Source organism: Argiope bruennichi, chromosome 5, assembly GCF_947563725.1.
Source record: "Argiope bruennichi chromosome 5, qqArgBrue1.1, whole genome shotgun sequence".
NCBI lineage: Eukaryota > Metazoa > Arthropoda > Arachnida > Araneae > Araneidae > Argiope > Argiope bruennichi.
This window is the reverse complement of record NC_079155.1, coordinates 86,424,659-86,450,076: the sequence shown is the minus strand read 5'-3', so window position 1 is coordinate 86,450,076 and position 25,418 is coordinate 86,424,659.

Sequence of the window (25,418 nt, the reverse complement as noted above, 5' to 3'; positions counted from 1 at the left end):
TCTTCTGATGGTCATATTTACTCTCTGACATGCATGGTTAAGTTGGGTTTACACTCAGCCAGTTATAAGATTCCAGTAAGTCGCGCATGCGCTGAAAGAAGATTACGCATGCTCTGAGAGAGCGGACAATAACACGTTCTTGTTTCGACTTGCTACTGTGCAGTTTCTACGCATGCGCGGTCTTACTGGATGGATTGTAGTTGGCTAAGTGTAAACCTACCTTTAGATATTCAAGATGGCTGAAATTTTTTGAAATGTGTGCCAAGAAAGCTGAAACTTGTATTAAATAATTTTTAAAGTTTGAATGCAAGTCTGGACATAGAAATTATCACAAATTATAGATCATTTGTTTCGAATCAAAGTTATTTCAATCACTTTCCTACATTTTAAGGCACGTAGAGGACCTGAAAAAAAACTATTACCTGGCTTCAAATGACATGTTGGAAGGATTTCATTGACAATTGTAGAAAGTTTTTATTTGCTATTACCGTTCCATATTATGAGGAAAGAGATGGTCATGTTAAGTAACCATAACGTTTAAAGGAAGACTTACGCATTTTATCCGTTGAATTATCTAATGTGGCATTTTGCGTCTTTTTGATAAAATTTTTCAAACATCGAAAACTAGTCTTGCAATTCTTGTCATCAACCAAGGAATATCCTACAGAGCTTGCATCCAATTTCAATTTCAAAACAAGCAAAAGTGTTCCTGCTCAAGTGTTTCGCAATAACTATTTATGTATGTTTTCATCCGATGAGAAAATGTGTGTCGAACTCTCGAACATATCTACAGTGCACCATACTGGCATAGCAGTACGTCATATATACTTTAAAGGCACTGCATTACATCGCAATTTTAAAAGGCATTGCTATACATAGCAGATTTGAAAAGAAGTTTCAGTGGAATATGTGTAAATTGTTCAAGTCGTTTCTGGAAACAATTCTCATTTATGAATCCAGAAAAGAAATTATGGTGTGAAGTTTGCTGGTAAAAAAATGCATTGATCTTTTTAACTATGAATTTCTGTTTTTTGCACTGATTTTTAAAGAGAAGACAAATCTAATAAAGAATTCCTTTAATGGTTGAACCGCAAACGAATGCATCAGAGACAAATTGTATGAGGAAAATTTGAAAAAAATTCTTCCATCTAACTCCACCATTTTTTCGATATAATGATTCTGTTGATATATTTCTCTCAGAAATTATCGCTAGTTATATAAAGATACTCGTCTTCTTTTCATGAATAAAACTGAATATTGGTCACTTTTTATGACTACATTCTTCAAACATTCCTGTCGCTTGGATACACAAGTTTCAAGGAAAGACTGCCAGAAAAGGATTAATATTCTTGGGTAAGTTTGTAAATTTCTTGTATTTACAATTGTAGTTGTCAAACTGTCAATAACCACTGCAAGTTTGCGGATTATATTTGAAAAGCACAAATTTGATTTTAGAAATATGTTATTTAATTACAAACAGGTTCTAACATTTATTAAAAGTAGCCGAATTTCATATTTAGTTTTTATCAACTTTCGCCTTTACATTAGTTGGTAAAAAACCGTTTAAATCAGTTCAGTATATAATTTTTTTTTTATTCTCCTGAATGCTTCTCAAAATGATTTCAAATATTTCATTAAGCATTTACTATTTTGTGAAATCCTCTACTTTAACTCTTAAGTTCCATACTTGGACGGATTTGTAGAGTAAAAAAAAAATCCTGAAATTAAATTCTAAAATTTATCTTAATTACTTTGAAGAATACATCTTTATATATATATATATATATATATATATATATAAATTTAGCAATTTCTTTTTCAAAACTAAATCATACAGGATATTACGACACCTTCACGAACATGAAAATATTGAATATGTGAACGTTTTTAAATATCGTTTGGTGTTTTATAAATATCGTTTGGTATTTTATAAATATCGTTTGGTATTTTATAAATATCATTTTAAATATCGTTTGGTATTTTATAAATATCATTTTAAATATCGTTTGGTATTTTATAAATATCATTTTAAATATCGTTTGGTATTTTATAAATATCATTTTAAATATCGTTTGGTGTTTTATAAATATCATTTTAAATATCGTTTGGTGTTTTATAAATATCGTTTGGTATTTTGTATCTTAGGAAAAAAATGGATTTAATTTTTTTGTATGCAAAACTTTACTTTATTGACTGCCACAAAAGATTTGATAAGTACCGATAAGTTTAGATCTTTGAACAAGAGTTAAAAATGTAACATGACATAAAACTGTTAAATTACAAAGTGTAAAGAAATAATAATTACTATATATGAGTGAAATCTTTATATACTTCACAAAAATAAAACTTTGGAGTAACATTGCGAGAAACTAATTAAATTATTTATTGGCTGTCAATTATTTTATTTTGAAATTATTAATTTTCAAATAAAATCGAATTACTTTAATTCTTTTAATGAAACTGAAATTGGTGTGAAAATTTAGAGTTTTCTTTTAAAGTATTTTAATTAATTTTAATTAAAATATGAAGACAATTTTGTAAATTTAACGATGGATCAAATATAATTATATCACTGTTCTGAATAATGGTATCATATCCGTTTATATTTTCAACCGAATTCTATATAAGGATAGATTTCAAATGACATTCACGATTCTTTTCATGTTGCGATATAATAGTATTTCTTTCCTCACTTAATAATGAAATAAAAATTGAAAAAATGAAAACATTCTTTTATTTTTACACACAAAAATTTCGAAAGCACAATATAAAAAATGAATCATAAAATGAAATCAAACTTAGTACAATATATTGTGTAAAATGCGTCAAAAATATCTTACTTGAATATTTAAATATCTGATTAAGTTTAAATGAATCAAAGAAAATCAAATAATTTCAATATACAAAGTTCTGATTTCCAAACTAGAAAAAAGATTTTCTCTATATCTCAACCTTCAAATAAAAAGTAAGATAAATATATATTCATTAGTTACTCTACTTAAGTTGGAAAAAAAATATAATTGCTGAATGAAAAGAAAGACAAATCTTCTTAACTATAAAAATATTCGAGAAAAGTATTTTATTATGTTTTAAAATGATAATTTAGCACATTCATGAAAATATTCCTTATACTACTTATACATCTGAATTTATTAATTCATATTACTTTTGTTTCAATTCATTCAGTTGATTTTTCACCTCCACCATATAATGAATCAAATCTGGCACTTTTAAATACCTATGGTATTCCAACCTCACAATGTATTTTGAATCTGGTGGTACTTTAAAGTACGTGAGTAAATAAAGAGTTAAAAATATCTAATAAATGTACATTTTTTAATAGGAATTCGTATTTGGCAGTTGTTTACTCTTAGGACTCAGAAAAGTAATTCGATTGACATCTAAAACAAGGACTTGTTTATTGCTCCAAAAAATAAATTTAAATATAATTGTTTAAGTTGAATTTCGCCGAAAATGAATAAATCGTCTTCTTTCCCTCCTGAAAGTATTTTTAATCCTTTTACCTATGAATTTATTTAACTTCTTAATTGGATGACACATCCCATTTTGGGCATTTATTGTTATTTTGTTTCTTATAATAATATAAGAAGCATTTAAGATATTGAAGCTTTACTGAATTTTGTATGTTTAAATACATTATTCTATCGCTTAATTGCCGACTTTAATTTAAAAATTTAGTAATTCGATGCACGTGTCAGACACGTCATTGTATTTTACGGTGTTAACAATAAAAAAAAATTAATAAAACATCAGATTGATGCATCATCTTGAATGGTGCCTGAGACGTATAAGGTTAAGATAATTTTTTCTACATATATTGATCGCTTTAATTAAATGATAAAACAAATCCAGCTAATTGACCAACAAAAGCAAACGATTAATATAAAAAAATAAGAATTTCTCACTTTTTTATCGTATTTACGGTACAGTCAATAGAATTCTGCCTAGAAGTAGCCTAATACATTTTTCCAACCTCTCTTTTACGCTTCAAAGAAAAAAAAATTAAAAATAAAAACTTTCGGGTCCCAAAATTGTTCCAGGCGTATTCTGCATACATGAATATAAATCCTTTCATCTTCTAACAAAATTCCCGAAACCTATAAGGCTGATCTTAAAACAGATAATTTGATTCTGAATATGTTTTTTATTCCGTCTGCTTCGTACACATTTATCAGTTCTGTTTACCCAACGGCATTAACTCGAATTTGCTGCGCAAAAGTCCACTTGAGCTTCGAACTCATTTCACCCTATTACTATTTCATTTTGAAAACCAACTCCCAAGGATATTTAGCAGTGAATATAGTCCGAAATCCGCATTTCATGAAGGATATCGCCTAGTCCCAAAAAAGCGTTTATCTAAGAAATATTTTAAATGTAAAATGAAAAAATTTAACTATATATCTTTTTGTGTGTTATTCCTTCAGCGCTACACGAACCATTTACTTTAACAAGTTCCCGCTTAGCGTGTATCTTCCAATTTGCCGAGAGGAAAGAGCTACGCGAGTCAAAATCTTACCCGAAGGCGATAAAATATCTTGAGATATATACGTTTATAGAGCAGACATATTTCTCAGAATAGCCATCCTATGACTGTTTTTTTTATTTCTGTTGTTGTTGCTGTGGGAAGGTTTGGAATATATTATACTGTCTTTTTTTTTGTAGATTAAGATTTGATATTTTTTTATTCTGTTCAAATTAGAATTTTTTATTTAAGCGTTGCATCGAATTCTCATTGAAATGACTCCATTTTCGAATAAATCATTAAATTAATTCCATACCTAAAGTTAAAATGGGGATATTGTTTTTAGTTAAAAAGTCCTATATATAGAAAGAAATAAATACAATAAATACTACAAATAATCATCTTATCCAAAATGAAAGGCTTCCTTTATTTTCTCTTATACGAAGTATTAAAAACTGACATCTTTGAAAAAATCAATCTCGAGATTTTTGACGAATCTTCCCTTTTCAATTTCCTCTAATACATAATTCAATTTTTAAAATATATATATATGCTTTGTCTGTTCGTTAGCACAATAAAATAAATCTTTGAGTTAAGTGGATGAAATACGGAGTAATTTCTATACTAACTTTGTAAATCTCTATCAAACTTTGTACAATATCCTTTCACAGGCAGCTTGTCTATAACTTAGTGCAAGGAAACTAGATAAATACAAAACGCAAAGAGCCAGATAGATAAAATTGATGTACAGTTTCAGCATCTAAAGTGTAGATACATATCAAAATTTGAGCTAAATCTGTAAATATTTTAAATGTCGATCAGTCTGTATGTTCATATGCATGTAAACTTGATAGTTTAAAAACGCAGCAACTTGGAGAAAAGAAATTTGATATGTAACTTTTTTAATTATGTCTAACTTTGGTATAATCAGTTGAAGGGGGGGGGGGGGGGAAACCATCAAAAATGTATACTTGGTTTTTTTCCCATTATGCTCCGAAGTTCGTTCGAATTACTTGTTTATTGTTCAGAAAATTATATATAATTGTTTTGGGTTAAATTTTTTCAAAAAATGAATTGTTCGTATTTTTAGAATTCTGTAGGTATTTTTAAAAATCAAAATTTAAAAAAATATTAATTAATAAAACACCAAAATTTTGCACTGTTTGGAATGGTGTCTAAGGAGAACAAAGAGTTAATTCATATTTTATAATCAATACATTCTATAGCCATAAGACATACTGATGGATCCAATGTGTTGTTTTGAAATTTTGTTTTCACTTACCATTCAATATAATATTATTACGAATCTGTAATGCTGCTTCCCAGCATAGTTGGTTCCACCATCGGAAAGAATGTTTTACAGTCATCGGTACTGGACGGAGTCCTGTGTCGCGTCGGAGGTTCCAGAGCTTGGCGACATTCTTGGCGATCATTTGGCTACTTGGTGACGAATTTCGCGACTTTGGCGCCAAAATAGGTTATACCCAAAACATCGAGGATTTTCCCGATCCGTCTAGTAGGAACCGAGATACGCCTCGAACGTTCCTCATTGGTTGAGAGGCGTCTAGCCCCGCCTCCTGAGATCTATAAAAAGAAGCGGCCGCAGCTGCTAGGACAGAGTAGGGTCGTCGTGAATTGAGTCGTGGACCAGTGGAGTCGAAGAGTAGTCGGAAGCGACGGTGAAGAACTCATCTTCCAAGGACTAGCGGAGCAGCGACGGAGTAGAGCTGCTGTGTATGCTGCACGTCTTGGCTGAAGATATCGTCTTCTGTGCTGTATATAGTTGTCGTCTTTGTGCTGTCCTGTGTGTCTTCGTGGAAATAAACGTCGTTGTTTTATTTTCTACTGCTGATTGAGTGTTCTTCACACCATATAACCCCCACTATCCAAACAAACTCCGGAAATTCCGTAACAATATGAATTTTAGTTATTTTTGCCGAGAATAATTTTACCTTTTAGTGAGCCCTTTAGTTGCAAGTAATTAATAGAATCTGTATATTTTTGCGTTTTCTTAAACAAAACATATAAAGAAAGCATTTCAATCAACAGAACAAAAAAAATGAACTCGTCATTGTGGCGAATTTTTATCTTTCAAACTACCCTGAGACCGAAAAAACACGTTTTAAACCTTTGTACTCCGACAAGCAATGTAATGCCTTATAATTTCTATCTGAATATGAGAATTCTTTTAGTGTTTAGAAACATCAGAAGTAGTTGTAGATTTGTTGTATTTCCTAAAACTTAGTCATTTATATCAGTTCTTTGAAATGTTAGTTTGACTGCTACTGAGATTTTATTGTATTAGTAGATGGCAGATTTGAGGAAAGACTTCGGATAAATTTTGAAAAGATCAAAGAAAGGAATTGCATTAACGAAGTAAAAAAATCAAGGGAAATTGAAAGTTTGGCACATTTTAAAAATCTCCTCGAGTTTCTTGTAGCACATTTTGTACTCTACTTTCTTCATAATGAGCTAGAACTATTGTATTTGGAGTTCTGATACTGACATTGTAAATTATTGCTGTAGCTCAACTAACAAGAATTTTTTCTACGTGTAGTAGTTCAGGGTTAGATTTTAAAGGGAAATAAAAAACGGAGAAATAGTTTATTTCTGTCATTCCTTCTCCTTTCGTTATTTACCTAGAAAATTTATCCAGACTGTGTTTATTAAGAGATGTGTTGTTTATGTAGTTTGAGCGTAGACTTTTTTACGACGAAGGGAACTCATTTTACTGTGAGCAACTTTATGACTTTCTCTGTCTGAAAATTTATTTTTTTCATTCCATTTTTACTGTTTCTTATGCTTTAGTGTTCTTTAGAAGGGGAAGAATTCCTTTTTGCGCATTTGATCATAATCTAAAAATATTTTTCTCTACTTGTTAATAAGATTTGAAAGAAATTTTACATTTTTCGGTGGAACAAATATAAAGAAAAAATTCCCTGACAGCAAGCCAAAAGGTAATCGACATGAAAGATTCGAAATATAATAGAATCACAATAGTAGTCAGACATATTTAAAAGAAGTGATATAAGAAACTAATGTAACAAAATATTGCATTCAAAATGAAAACACAGGAGAAAACCCAGAGTGCTTGGTCTCCCCGAAACTTTCTCGTATATTCTCTAAAAAATTTGTCAGGCAGAGAACGTCTTACATGGCATTGAAGTACAATATTAACTTTTGGCTTGAATTTATCATTTTTATTAAATCCATCGAGTTATCCTTGGCGAGTTATTTGGCGATTAATTCCGGCATGCAGTTAAGAGCCACGGAAATTCGAATATGTATTTTAGACCTTTTTTCCTCTATTGAATGAAACAAAGATTAACCACAAAATTGCACTTGTAGTCACAAAATCACATAACAAATTTGATATATTTAACCTCTTCGTCGTCCGTAACGAGTCAAGAGCGTTCAAGTGAAACTTCTGCAGGGAGGCCGTTACGCGCTTCAAGCGTACTTTTACATTTTAAAACTTTTAAACGTTTAAAACGCTTTATAAAATGTTTATTTGTTTGAGTTTTTAATTTTGTTTGTTCTAATGCGGCGAAAAACAGAGCAAAAGAAGAAATTTTCATTGACGATTTTAGGACGACGAAAGGGTTAATTGAAGGCGGTTTTGAATTATCACATTTACATGTTTCTGAAAGCACAGACTGACAAGCAATCTTTTGTTGGATTTGGCTCACGCTGCTCGATGGATGTTTGCACTACATGTGTTAAATCTGAGTACCGAAATTCATCTATCTAGCTCTCTTCGTTTTGTAGTTAATCATTACCACTAAAACAGATTTTATTCAAAATTCGATAGAAATCTGACAATTTAGTGTAAAGACCGTATATCAAATTTAATCATCTAGCTTAAAGTGCTTTTGAGTTATCTGTGTCACAGACAAACAGACATATATTTTCCTAAAATGTGTTTTTTGAACTCGGGAAGGAGGATATGAAACGTGGAGATTCGTCAAAATCTCGAGTTCGAATTTTTGATGATTACTATACTTATGTATACGAGAAGTAAAAAGCAAAATTACTAAACTGGGATATATTTAAAGCAATTCAGAAGAATTAAAATGTACATATATTAAATTGTAATGAAAATAACTGAATTGTATCTTTGTTATATTACAATATGCTCTTGCACCTTTTTTCTGGACACATTTTTCTAGCGCAAGTGTAAAAAAAAAATAACGTTCTTTCTCGAAACTCTTTAGATGATTTCTACGATTCCGTTTCCGAATTTAAATACTCTACTAGTATATACAGCCAGAAAAAAAAATCGAAATTTGAAGTAATACATTTCGAATGTATACATTTTTGCATTCGTTCTTTCAAGCAACAAATACTGTTTATCTAGTTGCATTAGCATCATTTTGCTGTTCAGAAGTCCAATCTCGCTTCGAAACCATTCTTTTATGTCCCCTCAGGGGCTCACCTTCTTTAGGTGAGTACGGGTGTCCCAAGCCCGAGGTACCCAGGGATCTTTCCTTTTCTCAGGGGGTTTACCGTCTTTGGTAAATACGGTTGTCGCGCCCCCGGGTTACCCTAGCGATCCTTCTCTTTTTATTTTTCTAATTTCCATTTTTGTATCATTTGAATTGATATTTCATTTCTATTTATGTTGGATTTTGTTTGATATTTGAGTTTTACATTAAACCCATGTGTTGGCCGTGCATGGCGACCCGTTAGGGGCAAAGTGGGATCCTGGGGTCCCTTTGCGTTCTCTTTGGCCCATGCTGCTCCGTAAGTCGGGCGGCAGGAGTGAGCCCGCTCTTGTCAATCGGCTGGTGGTATATTTCTATGGGAACAAGGAAGTACTGCTCTAGGGTTAGGTCTGCAGTCTTTGTAGATCTATATTCCGGTACCACCCCTAAGGTAAGTACCGAGGCTGGAGAAGCCCAGAGCCGGCAACTGCCTTCCTTTATTGGGCTCCATGGTGGGTGGGGGCGTACTGGAATGAACATCACATAAAAATTATGGGTTCCCAAAACTTCGGTCCTGGCGGAGACATGCGTCCGTCAAACTCTCCTTTGGAGCACCATTTGCATTTTGATAAATTTTTCGTTATTAAAAAAATTGAAGGTAATTTTAAAACTGTTTCTCCTATTTTGATCCATAAGTCCATTTTGGGAATGATTGGTGAAGTTGAATCTATTAAAAAAACAAAAATTGGTGACATCCTAATTGAACTTAAATCCTTGGAACAAACACAATTATTAAAATCATTGAAATCGATTGGAGAACATGCAGTCACTGTCACTCCTCATAAATCTTTGAATAATTCTCGAGGTGTAATATCCGAATCTGAATTTCAATCAGACTCTGAAGAAGAAATTCTTGAATGCTTGCAGGATCAAAACGTAACATCAGTAAAGAGAATATCTATTAAACGTGATAACCAGATAATTCCAACTAAACATCTAATACTGACTTTCAATATCCCTACACCTCCAAAATCTGTTCGTATAGCCTACATAAACTGCCCCGTTAAGAAATATATACCCAATCCATTAAGATGCTTTAAGTGCCAAAGATTCGGGCATTCTATGGCAGCCTGCCGCGGCAAAGAAACGTGTGGCCGTTGCTCGGAAATTGGGCACAACAGTAAATCCTGCTCCTCTATCCCGAAATGTATTAATTGCAAAGGTGACCATCCATCTTATACTCGGAAATGCCCTAGATGGATCGAAGAAAAGGAAATTCAAACAACAAAAGTCAATAAAAATATTTCTTTTGCCGAAGCACGAAAAATTGTAATTTCCAGGACACCGACTATTGGAGTGTCATATTCTTCTGCGGCCAAAACCTGCCCGTATTGTTCAAATAAAACAGCACCACAAACAGAAATATCATCTGATAATAACCCAATGCCTTCATCTAGGCAATATTCAGCTAATCACAATAGATCCAATGATCCTGGAAAAGAAATAATACAAAACAAAACTGGACCTCCAAATATATCTAAAGTAAATGACCAAAAAAACCAAAAGGAAACTAACTTAGGAAATCTAAATGACAATAATGCCTTAAAAATACCACCCACTATTCAATTAAACAGTGGTAACATTACTCATAACAAAACATCTCGTATACCTACAACCAACAATAAAAAAGTAGAAACACCCAAAAGAACGTTAAAACTTTTCAAAGAAACAAAAGCTATGAGGAAGTCTCGAATACAGACAATGAAAAATAACTTGGACGGAAAAATAAGAGATTCCATTAAAAAACGTACACTTACTAAACAAGATTTTTTAAAAGAATCAAGAATTGACGAAGATGACGATACTGATGATTTTAAAATTCACCCATCTGATGATGACGTGATGTTCACTGACGGGGTAGAAGAGACTTTAAATACATCAAAGAAAAAATAAGCTTTTATGGCACTTAAACTTATTTCGTGGAATTGCCGTGGTTTAAAGTCCCACTCTGATGATATTAAATCGCTTTTAAATAAATACCAGCCCATTTGCCTCGGATTACAGGAAACTTGTCTTTCTCCTGACGATGTTATTAATATTAAATATTACAACATAATAAGGAAAGATTACACTCAAGGCGCAAGAGCTTCAGCCGGTGTAGCAATTCTAATCTCAAAAGATTTTCCCTTTATACAGATACCATTAAATGGCGAGATACAAGCATTGGCAATTCAGCTGCAGATTGATGTCCTTGTTACTGTTTGTTTTATTTACCTCCCACCTAATTATATTTGCACTCAACAGGAATTAGATGAATTAATAGATCAATTACCTGAACCGTTCTTTCTTCTTGGGGATCTCAACGGCCATAACCCAATATGGGGCAGTCCAGATATTAATATAAGAGGGAAACAAATAGAAACTCTAATTGATGACCACTGTATCTGCTTATTAAATAATAATAACCAAACATATTTTCATCAACCAACTCGGACGTTCCACACACTTGATTTAGCTCTTTGCTCCCCTTCTTTAGTCATCAAATGGAATTTCAATACAGAAGACGACCTGTATAACAGTGATCATTTCCCGATCATATTAAATTACATAGATGATGACATTAGATATCCTGAAAGACCGAAGAAATTCATATTTCAGAAAGCAAACTGGACACTATTTTCACAACTTGCTACAATAACATTGGAAATGGTACAAGATTATAGCATAGAAGACGCAGTCGACAAAGTTACAAATTTAATTATTCAAGCAGCAGATATAACTATTCCTAAAACATCAGGGAAAACACCAAAAATATGGAAACCCTGGTGGAATGAAGAATGCCGAATTACTATGAAAGAACTAAAGAAAGCTTGGGGAAACTTTCGACGCTATCCGACCACATCTAACCTAATTGCTTTTAAATTGGCTGGTGCAAACTTTAGAAGAGTCAAACGCGTAAGTAAAAGGAAATCTTGGCAAAATTTCAGTAACTCCATAAATAATCAAATATCATCAAAAAAGCTGTGGGACAAGATAAGAAAACTATCTGGTAGATATGATAGCCCAGTAGTATCCTTTTTGAATTACAATGGACAAGTCGTAACAGATATTAAAGAGATTGCGAACACATTAGGAGAAACTTTTGCTGCTGTTTCTAGTGCGAATTCGTATTCGCCAGATTTTATTTTATTCAAGACAAATGAAGAGAGACAAGGTATAAATTTTAATACCGTTACAGACGAAGAATATAATTCTGATTTTTATCTTAATGAGCTCAAACGCGCTTTGAGTAGATCGCATGCTACTTCCGCTGGTCCTGATAAGATCAATCTCCTCATGCTCACTCACCTAACTGAGACGTCCATGCATAACCTTTTAATTTTATTTAATAGAATATGGAAAGAACATAAGTTCCCCAATTCTTGGAGAAGAGCCATGGTAATCCCTGTTTTAAAACCTGGGAAAGACGCTAAAACTCCTAGCAGTTATCGACCTATAGCTCTCACTAGCTGTCTCTGCAAGGTATTGGAAAGGATGGTAAATTCTAGACTTATACATGTTCTGGAAAAAAAGAAATGGTTGTCGCCTTTTCAATCTGGTTTCCGAGTCGGTAGAGGAACAGTGGATAGTATTTTACAACTAGAAACTTCTATACGAGAGGCCTTCGTTAGTAAAAAACACCTTGTTTCAATTCTGTTTGACATGGAGAAGGCATATGATAAAACATGGCGATACGGAATTTTAAAAGACCTCTATGAAATTGGTTTTAGAGGCAATCTCCCAATTTTTATTAAGAACTTTTTAAAGACAAGAACGTTTCAAGTCCGAATAGGAAATATTTTATCTCGCAACTTTTATCAAGAGGAGGGTGTTCCTCAGGGTAGCGTTCTTAGTGTTATCCTATTCATTGTTAAAATAAATGGAGTCATGAAGCAATTACCAACGTGCGTGAAAGGCTCTCTTTTTGTAGATGATCTTGCAATTCACTGCTCCGGCACAGATATGGTCTATATTGAAAAGAAATTGCAAGAGGCGGTGAATAATATCAGTCAATGGAGCAGAGAAAATGGATTCCAGATTTCAACTCAAAAGACAAATGGCGTACATTTTTGCAGAAGACGTGGACTCCATTTGGATCCAAAAATTTTACTGAATGATTGCACAATTCCTATCGTAAAGGAAGCAAAATATTTAGGACTGATACTTGACTCTAAGCTGACTTTCAAATCTCATATAAATTACTTAAAAAGAAAGTGCATTCAATCTCTAAATCTTATCAAAATACTTTCGGGGACATCATATGGAGCCGAAAGCACTATGATGAGAGTTTATAAAGCTCTTATACGTTCAAAACTCGATTATGGATGCGTTATTTACGGCTCGGCTGCAAAATCTACCCTGAACGCTCTTGATACTATACATCATCAGGGCCTCCGGCTGTGTCTGGGAGCATTTAGAACATCCCCGATTCAAAGTATCTATGTAATGAGCAATGAACCTTCATTAGAGTTGAGACGGGAGAGGCTTACTCTCAATGCTTTTTTTAAAATTAAAAGCGATTCATCTCACCCGATGCATTATAAAGTCCTTAATCCTATATATGGGTCATTATTTGCGCTAAAGCGTTCGTTCATCCCTTCATTCGGCTTCAGAGTTGGGGACACTTTGAGGAATTTTAACGTTACCGATTTTCCAGTCTTGGAGAAAAATGATGAACTTCCACCTTGGGAGGAATTAAATATAAATTTTATTAATGAGTTTGAACACTTGCCGAAATCAACAACACCTGAAATCGTGTACAAAAATTTATTTTACGATCACAGAGATCGCTTTTCAAACTATGAGCCTGTGTTTACTGATGGCTCTAAAAATGAAGATCATGTTGGAGCAGCAGTTGTGATAGGAGATGTTACTATATCGGAAAGATTACACCAGTTTTGCTCAGTATTTACCTCAGAGATATATGGTATATATTTAGCTTTACTTAAACTGAATTATTTCGGAGGGAAATTTATTTTATATACAGATTCAAAAAGTGCAATCGATGCTCTGAAGAATGTCAATCCTCTTAGTCATCCTCTGGTTCTTAAATGTGCAGAAATGTACAAATATTTAACCAATAAAGGTCTGTATATTGCTTTTTGTTGGATTCCTGGCCATGTGGGTATTGTAGGTAATGAGGTAGCTGACAAGGCATCTAAAACGGCTACGCTCACGGTGGAAAACTTTGTCCCACTGAAAGATTCTTTACAAGCTGTTAGGAATTGGATCAATAAAAAATGGCAAAGAAATTGGGACGAGCAGCTCACAAATAAATTACACGCGTTTTGGCCTTTTATCGGTCGCATTAACACATCTAATTTAAGCAGGAAACAAGATGTAATATTGACTCGCCTTAGAATCGGTCATATAAAAATTACGCACAAGCACTTGCTTTGTTCAGAGCCTGCACCTATTTGTTCTCATTGTCAATGCATTCTTTCAGTGCGGCATATTTTAATAGAGTGTCAAAATTTTAATACATATAGACTCGACCGATTTGGAACAAATAACGTTACCTTAAGCCAACTGATTGGAGAAAATCCCCATCCAAACCTTTTTAAGTTCCTTAGAGATGTAAATATTTATAATCTCATTTAAGTTCTTTTCTTTAAACTTTAAAATTTTCTTTTACTGAACTGGTTACTATCACATAAAATATGAAGAATGTGCATATCTAGTGTTTTGGCGCAGTTTAGTCAAATATGGCTCTTGCGCCATAAAACGCAACTCAACCAACCATTCTTTTATGTTGCCATTCTATTTCTCAATATAAACTTCAAGAAGGAACGTAGCCCGACATCTAGCCACTAAATTGAAAGTCCACGAGGAGTTGCAAGGCATCCGGTCAAAAAAAATTTCGGAAAAAAAATTATTAAAAAATGTGATATGTGCATGTATTTTCCATGTTTTTCTTTCTTTGCTCTCCAAACCGTTTACTTTAACAAGTTTCGTCGTAGCACGTAGTTTCCAATTTGCCGCGAGGCAAGAGCTTGTAGGAATCGAAATCACCTTAAGGGCGATAAGATATATCGAAATATGTAATTTTATGAAACGCGTATCTCTCTCAGAATTTCCAACAGATTTTTTCATAAAGGCGAAATTACAGAGGGGAAATATGAATACTTGTTATAAAGTAAGGATTATTTTCAATTACATTTTTCTGAATAACATTAAATCTGATCATTTAAAGTTTAAAATGCTTCATTCATTTTTTATCCATTTGTTAAAACTCGTTCTTATTAAATGCAAGGAAGTTTTTATCATTGCATGTACTTATATGATTGCACTGCTTAATTATTGTATTATTAGCCATAATCAGGCGGATGCATCAGCAGTATTTGTTTTATTTAATTTTGGTTAAATTTCCTGCTTATAGTGTTGTGATTTAAGCAGCGTTCACACGGTGCCACTTATTGCGCGCAATGGTAGTTCACGCCTGCTTCAGAAAGATCACGTGACCGCAATGGGACAATGGCAAATGGTTGCCTCATCGGGCCAACTATTTGTCATTGTCCCATTGTAATCACATGATCTTCTTGAAGTAGGCGTGGCCTTCCACTACGCGCAATAGCTGGCACTGTGTAACCACTACATTATTCAATAAAGTAGTCTTATGCATCAAATTGCGGGAGACATCCAGTATTTTTTAAACATCCTTACTACATTTTCATTTATTATGTGTGTGAGTCACAATAATATAGTTTAAATAATGTGACTTTCTAGCGTCAGAAAATCGTAACTATCCAAATAACCTACCCATGTGACATTTGTTTTATAATTGAATTTAAGAATGATTAATTAACGAAGATTTCTTATGAAGTCGAATCAAATGACATCATTATATCATTTGAGTGCCCGTGTAAACGGTTTTAAATTGTTCGTTGTCTTTTGTGGTACTATACCTTCATTTTCTTACTCCTGGTGAAATGGTAAAAATAATAAGTAGAATCTTTCATCTTCAGTTTTCAAATACAGGTGTAAAACCAGCTTTATGCAATAATCTTTTCTATACTGATTATGGAATAAAACATAAAATTTACGCTTAATATTTAATTCAAATCCTAATTAAAATTTCAAAACAAATCTCCAGCATACCTATTTCTACCTTCAAAGTATTTTTGAACATAATCCGCTAGCCTTGGATCAAAAAGTCTCGTTTTCAGAGCACTCAAAACACACATATGTTCTCCTTTATTATAAGTAGATATTTTGTACTGATATGGCATTTAGTTGCCACTTTAATACATTTTTACCTCCTTTTCATTTATTTTAAAATCTAGTGCTGACGAACTGCTATACTCTGTTTCACCCTAACTTGGCAGTATTGTAAAAGGTAGAAAATGTGACGCTCCGCGTTGAGAAAGAGTTCCCCATCAATTCCGACTTTAAAATAGTTAAAATGCGCAGAAATTTATCAAATAATATCATAAATTACAGAAATCCTTTTTTAATCAGTATGTATTTAAAATTATTCTCAAGTTAAAAATGCTTATCTGTTAAGTAGTTTGTAAATAAAGCGAACGAATAAAGCTAAAAGATTGACATAATGAATTCCACTTTGGCTAGAACCGGTCTTCAAGGTCAAATATTTGGCGCGTTTTTCTTTTACGCCTCCGCCAACTCAGCTTCATTCAGGTCGCAACCATTATAATCTTTCGTACTTTTTTATTCTCGCTTTTTTACCAGCTGATATTTTTGATACTATTAATCACATTAGTAGTTATTAGTTTTGATTGTTGAATATTTATTCGATTCGTTATTTTTATTCACTTCTAAAATGTCTGAAAAAGAGAAAGTGTTATCACCGACTACGCTGAGCACACCTTCAAGACAAGTGAAACCAACAAAAGTGCAGCATGCAGAAACATATTAAACGTTTATTCTCGACTCCGAGAAAACCCTCAAGATTCTATCAATCAAATCGTCGATAAAGTTTCGCACCTTACAGGTGTTTCGCAATGAACAGTTTTCCTTTTGAAAAAAGAAATAAAGGCATCCAGTTCTTTAAGTACCCCTGGAAAGAAATGACCAGGCTCAGTAGGTAAACATTCAAGTCTTGTAAAATAGGATGATTTTACATTATCCTGTATTTGACGAAAAATCCATGCATATTTTCGTAGAAATGAGATCCCAACATTAGATAAAGTTTTAAAAGATGTGAACGATTATACAGATATCTTTTCGAAAAACATTAGCCGAACTACGCTTTACCGAATATTGAAAGATTTAGGGTTTTCTTTTGAGAAACGATGAAACGAAATGAAATAACATTAATGTTTTTATTAAAATAATGTATCAATAATATTGAAAAAATAATGAAAATAAGGAAGCAATTAATTCTGCGATAAAGTGATAATATAATAAAGTAAATGAATATTTACTATTTGGCGAAAAATTTGCGCGATAAAGTTTCGCCAGCGATCTACATTTCTAGTAACTTTGTACTTTAAAGTAACCCAGTTCCCCTGACAGTGACTGTGATTCGGCAAGCCTAGAATATACACTACTGCCAAGTTAGGGTGAAACAGAGTATAGTCAGATGGGAAAATTTCTGAGTTTAATTTAAATTTAATGATTTATATATCACTTAGATTCTTCAGGGAAGTCCTTTTATAATTGAATGAAATTCAAATCATGTTTTTAATAGCATTGAATCCATTTTGATTATGAACGTCTTTAAAGAAATCGAGTAACATAAATATTTCCCATGAGAAATATAACTGACCGTGTAATCTGATATCTCTTACTTGGTGGAGGGCTTTCCATTCTTATTTCTGTTATAAAAAATGGAATTGATTTTATCATTAAAATGGAAAGTGATTTTATTTTTGTGTTTTATGGGCCCATTAAAAAGTAATGAACGGAAATGAAACGTGTATGAATATAAACATTCAAATTCAAATACCACATTATACTAGAACTTGCGAGTTTCTCTTTAAAAATTAATAAAACTTCCCTACACCATTCCAAAAATCTCGATAATAGCACGTGTTCTTAAAGGATTAATGCATAAAAAAAGGACCCCGTTTAAAGTGTATGTACACACTAGAATTTTTTTTTTTTTTTCATTTTAAAAATCCAATTTTTCACAGTAGGTCATTCATTAATATATGTTTAAACTCATTTCAGTGAGGAAAAAAAACTTGTTACACTAATTAATAATAAATTAAATAATATTTAATGAGCTAATTAACATATTTTTGAAACATGATATTTTAAATTCTAATTCGTACAGACACACAATTCTAGTTGGAAATTATGCCTAATATTAGTCTTCATATTGTCTGCCTCAATCAAGTTATAAAAATATAAATTTTTTTTAACCAATTTTTTCATCAACGATGAATAGAAAAAGCGAGATTTTTTCTGTAATTTTTGCTTTTAAATCGCTATTAAAAATGTATTTCTATAAATATAACTTTGATTGAAGCACAAAACATTCAATGTTTCATACAGATTATTTTGATATATAAATAATTGTATTTAGTTAATTTCTTTTGAGCTATGATTGTATGAATGAAGCAACATAGTGGAAAGATATCATTCTTCATAAAATGAGTTTTAAAAAAAACCGAAACTAGAGTTTTTAGTGAAAGTACCGCAAGAAAAATAATTATAACTCGAGAAATATTCCAAATATTGACAACATCTTGGTATCGTTTGAAAGATAAAGGATCAGAAAACATTTTGAAGCGATAAAAAATATTCGATATTTTGAACGATTTTCAAAGTTTCAAGTGTGTACGTACACCTTAACTGATGTTTATTAAAGAAATATCTGCTCGGAGATATTTTAAAAATTCTCACTAAGCTCTGTATCCGCCAAACTTGTCTGAGAGAGCACTCTAGTGAATAAAGAACACACCTTGGGTGATCATTCGCTCCTAACGAAAGTGAAAATATTTCGTAGTTAAGCAGAAACGTCCAATGTATCTTCCGTTGTACCATTGAAAGAGCGCTTAGGTCTTTTCAGTGTTAGTATAATTCAAGAATAGGATTATTTTCGAATAAATCGGAAATATTACTCAATATTTTAAGGGCTCTTGAAATATTACACAAAAGAAAAGATGTGAAATGAAATAAGAAAATTGTCATGATGTTATGATATTACCACAAAATATGAAAAATTAAACTGAATTTTACTTCTTTAATTTTAAAATAAAACTATTAGATAGATGCTTAAGGAAACGAGGAATACAATTTGAATCGCATTGCCTCAATGAAAAGTATTTAATAGAATCACGAATAAAATTATTTTTGAATTTGTATCATAATATTTATAAAAAAAAAATTATAGAAAAGTATTCACAGCATAGAAATTTTTATCAACGAAAAGAATTTTAGGATAAAGTTGGATTGGCATTTCTATAGTAATAATTTTTATTACTAAAGGGAGAAAACCTCAGAATTCTGTTTCATTTTAAATTTAATTAAAATTATCAATTACATCTTAAAACCTTTACCCTAAAGTGCATATTTTACCCAGCAAAGTATCTGTGCACTTTTTTATTTGGGGTTGAGGGGCTCTAGATACAACGATTTGACGAGTATTTAGTCACACGCAGACCCATATTCGGCACTATTATTGATAGAGATTGCTAGTCAATTTTGGTATATGAATAGTATTAAAATTAAAAAAATCTATATTTCATAAAAACTTCTTATAAATAATTCTAATGTAAGAAAGTATATGACTCCTATAATTTCATTCCATTAACATTTCCCTGGATTTTACATCAGACTGCAATCGTCAGCCTATTATGTTTATGGATGGCCGAGTAAAGAGAAAATGCTGAAAGGATGATGAAAAAAATAAAGAAAGGAGTTACTTTAACCAAGAAAAATTCAAAAGGGAAGAAAGGGATAAGTTTTACCGTACTGTAAAAAGCATCACCAGTTTCTGGTATCGCATTTTGAGCTCCACTTCCTTCATGACAAGGCAACGCAATCTGGTGCTCCGATACTGACGCTGAAAACGGTTGCTATTGCCAACTAACAAGGCCCTCATTTTGAGTATAATAGTTTAATGTTTTGAGAGCAAAAATAAAGAAAAGAAGTGAAGTATTTATTTTCTCCAGCCGTATAACAATTTTTCCCTGGAAAATTGATTTGGTTTGCAGAAAAATGTTTTGCTTACGTTAGTGAACAACCATGTTTTATAGCGGAAAAATGCTCATTTTTTTACTTCCGTTCGCGGTTCGAAAATTTTATACATGTTTTTTTTTCTAATCTCAACTTTATTTTTGACAAATTCAAAGAATAAGTGAAATTTGTTGTCTTGCAAATATGTAGACTTAAATATCTCGATATTAATCGCAATAAATTGTGATTTCTATAGACCCGCTTTGTAAATATGAGAAATAACATACTTTGCATGAATGCAGTACAAACAAAGTAATGATAACTATTTTATTTCTTAGTTGCTGGTATCCAGCACATTGCTGCCGCAGATGAAATAATTTTCGAAATATCGTTTGAAATTTGAAGCAACTATATTGTTTAATTAGAAATGACAGAAAGAATAATTATTTCCTTATCGAAAATGATGGCAATGATGGAAATAAATTTAATGATATGTAAAGGATAAGTATAAATAATATTTATTCTATTTTTTATTTACTTTATTATTCAAGTATATTTTAGGGTGGACAATATATATTTTTTCCGTCTTCAGCAAAAACAAATAAATTTTGTAGCTATTCGACGCCAATCTTCTCCTGAGCCTCCAATATAGAACTGGCCATGTGAAAAACATCGATTTTCTGGATTCAAGGCAATAAGTTGACAAAGTTTTATCGCCATCGAATGAACAATACAGCAGGGCATAAAATACGAACAAACAAAAATTCATTTATATATATTAGATATAATATAATAATTGTACTATGTCTATAACCTTCACCAATAAGCAATAAGTTGGCAAAGTTTTATCGCAATCGGGTGAATGGTACGGCAACGCATAAAATAAGAACAAACGAAAATTAATTTTTATATATTAGATACATAAATTATTTATTGTAATATGTAATCTTTTTTTCAGTTAATTGGTATTGTTTTTTTTTCATTTTTTTTTATTTTGGAATTATTTTTAAATAGTCAATTCTTGATATATTGATTTCATCTCTCCTTTCTGAGAAATCCTATACTTTTATTGAAATGCAGATATTCGAAAGGGAAAATAATTATTGCTGCAAAACAAAAACAAATTTTCAATTAAACTATTAATTGTAAATTTAATTCTGCTTTAATTGATTAAACGATTTTAATTTGTTTTTGCAACTAATTTGTATATGGGTTTGTGTGGCAATCGACGAATAAGTAGCAAAAACAAGTACCACTTTTTCATTATATGTGGATTTTTAAAATCACGTCATTTTCTTATTATTTTCTTTGTGCTTATGATATACTTTTGTTTTAGTCTATCATATATACATTTAAATTTAACCTTATGTTAAAACTAGAAAATATTTTAAAAGAAAACATTTAAAAGAAGATTGATCAAGTTTTGCACTTATTTCTGCTACGAAATTATTATTTTTTTTAGAATAAAATAAATTTATTGCTTATTATGAAATTAATTACTTTAAGGAAATACTGAATTGAGGAATTGTAGAAGAACAATTTTAATTATCTATTATGTTTCAGAAAAGAAGAAACTAGCATTTGGCAGTTGCAATTCGAAATCAAAGGTAGAAGAAAATATATATAGATGAAATTTAATGTAATTCTCTCTAATAGTTCTCGAATTTGTATGCAATTTATCTTTTGATGAATATGAAATTTTTATCGTCAAATTCCTTTGATCAATTCAGGGCAATATCTAACATTAAACAAAATTAAAAGATACATTTGGAATAATTCATACCAGGGCTGGGCATCAAGTCCATCGCGATCTACCGGTGAACCATTAAGACATTTGGGGATGATCGCCTTTACTAAGACCTAACACTCGCATACTAAAAGAATTAGCCGCCTTTGACGACCAGTCCGTTCGCCAGTATTAATGCTCACAAAAATGTTCAATTAATATATTATGCAACTTGATCTCAGCAAAATATTTTAAAGCTTCAAATTTTGAAGTTATATCATTCATTTATTTTATTACGTAGACCTTAAGTCGTTCTATTCATTGCACTATGCATCACTCTCTATTTTTCTATTAGCACTCGTAGAATTCCATTTTAAATTAGACTGGTAATGATGAAACTGAACTTAATATAAAAACGTTTTTTAGTGACTTGACGCATGTCTTTTTGTTAAAAAAAAATGAGAACTCAAAGCAGAGAGAGTGAGAAAAAGAGAGAAAGAAAAGTCTTATGTGCCCTACAGAATAATTTTCTTAATTTATAATATATTAAGGAATTATTCAATAGAAATGTTACGCATTCAATGAAAAATTCAGTTTTTAGTTTTATTTTTAAAAGGATATAAATGATGTCAATAATAATATTTTATTTTTCTTTCTGTTTATAAATATATCTTTAAAAAAATATGAAGTTTAAATTTTAGATAGTCCATTTATTATAAGGAATCATATTCTGCAAAATAGTCTTGACACTTCAACTTTTAAATAAATAAATAAACGTTTCCATCTTCTGCATTCAAATCTGATCGATTTATTAAAATTTAAATATTACAATATTAGAAGAATCAACATTTTCATAATCTAAACTAATCACTCTTGAGAAACTCCAGGAGATGATTGACTTCTTTGAGACAGTCTAAATCACCCGTTTTCATAGAATAGTGACATTGAAATTTTCAAAAATCGGTCAGTTTTAGTGATTGATTTAGTTGATTGGAGTGTAATTCTCTTTATTTAAAATATTAGCGTCTCAAGAATATTTTATTAAATATGATTCACAGAGCAGAGATATATTTAAAAATTTAAAATTCGCAATTCATCATCATTTTTTGATTTTATTTACAGAAGATATAATTATTTATTATTTGTGATGGTAACTTCATAAGCCAGATAACAACCTCCGGAAAGGAGTGTACACTTTTGTCTAGTGGCTTTTTTACTCGGTTATGAACCCTAACGTTGCGAATTCGAACTTCAAACTTGCACATTTGTGACCCGGGCGTGATCCTTCAACCTTCGTACAGCTGCTGTGGTGTCGTCTACCCACAGTAAACAAAAGTCGTCAGATTCACTTGACACAGCAACAGCATCAGCAACCACTCACCCACACACGCTCACCATAACGCTTGGCGCTATTCAAATGAGTACAGGCGCATTAGAATCAACAGCTAATACATCACCTCTCAACAGCCATATCGTTCGTCTTACCTCCGACTCACTTCGTAGAGTCTGTGGTGAAAGCTTATAAGCCAGTTAACAGCTACGCTATCCGAGCAATTGCCTTTGTATCGTGGTCATGTTATTGGGCTGCGAACCATGAGGTCCCAGGTTCTATCCTCGCTCATAACAATCCGCCACAAGACCATTTATTAGCAGATGTATGTCTATTCCTGAAGTCTTAGAAATTAGCTGTTGGGTTTCTATTAGAATAGATGTGCATATTAAACCATATTTTCCTTAATTAAAATATCTGTTTATCTGAATTAGTAATATAGATATTGTAAGAGATCATAGAAAATGATTCCTTGCATTTACTTTTCAAAAAAATATCATATTTCATTTCATACAGACACGTGCTGAAAAATACATTTTTGTATGTTTAATTTGGAAGGATAGTTGACTTATTTTTTTTAATTTGAGCTTTTTCCATAGATAGCAACACATTGATAAAAGCTAATTTTTCCCCCATTGACGCGTAACATGTTCGTGCAGCTTAAATTTTATTTTTGTATTAAAATTAAATTTTGAATTAAATTGTTGAAAACTGTGATTAAATTATTTAAAAAAAATCATTAAAAATAGAAATTTAATTTATAGGTTAAAATATTAACATAAATGAAAAAAATTATTTTTTGAACTTTAACTAATCATTTTTACTAATCAAAAAATCATTTTTATACGATGATATTTTCAGAAGCTATCACGGAAAAACGCCAACATTTCGCTTACTTTTTAATTACTTAAAATTGTAATTAAAAATTCGAAAAAATCGCTCCGAGGTGCACATTCCCAGCCTCCAAGATATACATGTGCCAAATTTGATAGCTGTAGGTCGAGTGGTCTGGCCTGTAGAGTACCAACACACACACGCATACACACACACGCATACACACACAGGCATACACACACAGGCATACACACACACGCATACACACACGCGCATACACACACGCGCATACACACAACACACACACAACACAACACACACACACACACACAGTATAGATAGATAGATAATATATTCTCTGTATCTCTTGAGGGAAACGAAGTCCAAAAGGACGAAATAAAATGGAAGGAATCTAATGGACGAAGTAAAGTATCCTAATTTACAAAAAGTTACATATCATTTCACATCGTTCCTTGGATCTACCTATTTGTGTGAATCTGCATTTTCAGAGATGAATATAATTAAGACAACATATATCATGAAATAATGAAATCGTTTTTAATTTGATTTTAAATTTTTGCTTTGTGCATGAAACCATCATAATTGGTAATTTATTTTAATTTGTATTCTATTTTTCTTTCTATTTATTTCCCACTTTCATTCCTGCATTTCCACAGTTTCGTATTAATACAGTAAAAAATTTGCTATGAGAATGGAAAAAAAACCAGTTAAATCAATTCCTACTTGAAACGCAGCTGAAACACCCTCCACAACACGATTATGTTCAAGTTTTTCCAGCTGCGACAATGCAAAAGCCGTGCTATAGGTGCTTTTGTTTTTCTTTTAATCTTTTTGCAGGAAAAAGTTCCGGTTCAGCTGCTGAAAAGCGTAGAAATCCGACTGCTAATGGGCTGTGAGATTAAAAGGATTGCTCGTTATGATCACACAATTAACTCTACCCAGAAACATTAAGCCCATTTTAAACTGGAGAACATAAATAAGTGCAATTTTCTTTTCGCATGCTCGGTTCCTGAATGAAAGCAATTAACAACATTTTCCCTAAAATATGCCGCCTTTGCCATTTTGTCCGTTTTAAAAACGTTAATGGCAGAAACTTTGCTAACCATTCTCTGGAGTTATATTCCGGTATTTTTTAATAATTTAAAAAATCCTCTATCAAAATAACGATTTGTTTTCATATGTCATATTTTAGAATATTTGTTTTTTGTGCTTTATCACACATGCGCAATTTTCATTTATGTAGTTCGAAATGCCTATTTATACAGCATGTTTAATGATTAATAATTTTATATATATATATATATATATAATATGTAATAATATTTTACTCTAATTTCAATTTAATTAATTTCCAAGGTTTTATCTTAATTTAGCCCATAGTAACTTCATTCTAAAATATTATCTTATTTCCTGATCCAATTCCAGTTTCTGTACTTAATTAATTCAAGAGAAGCTTTGTAAAATTACTGAATCGAT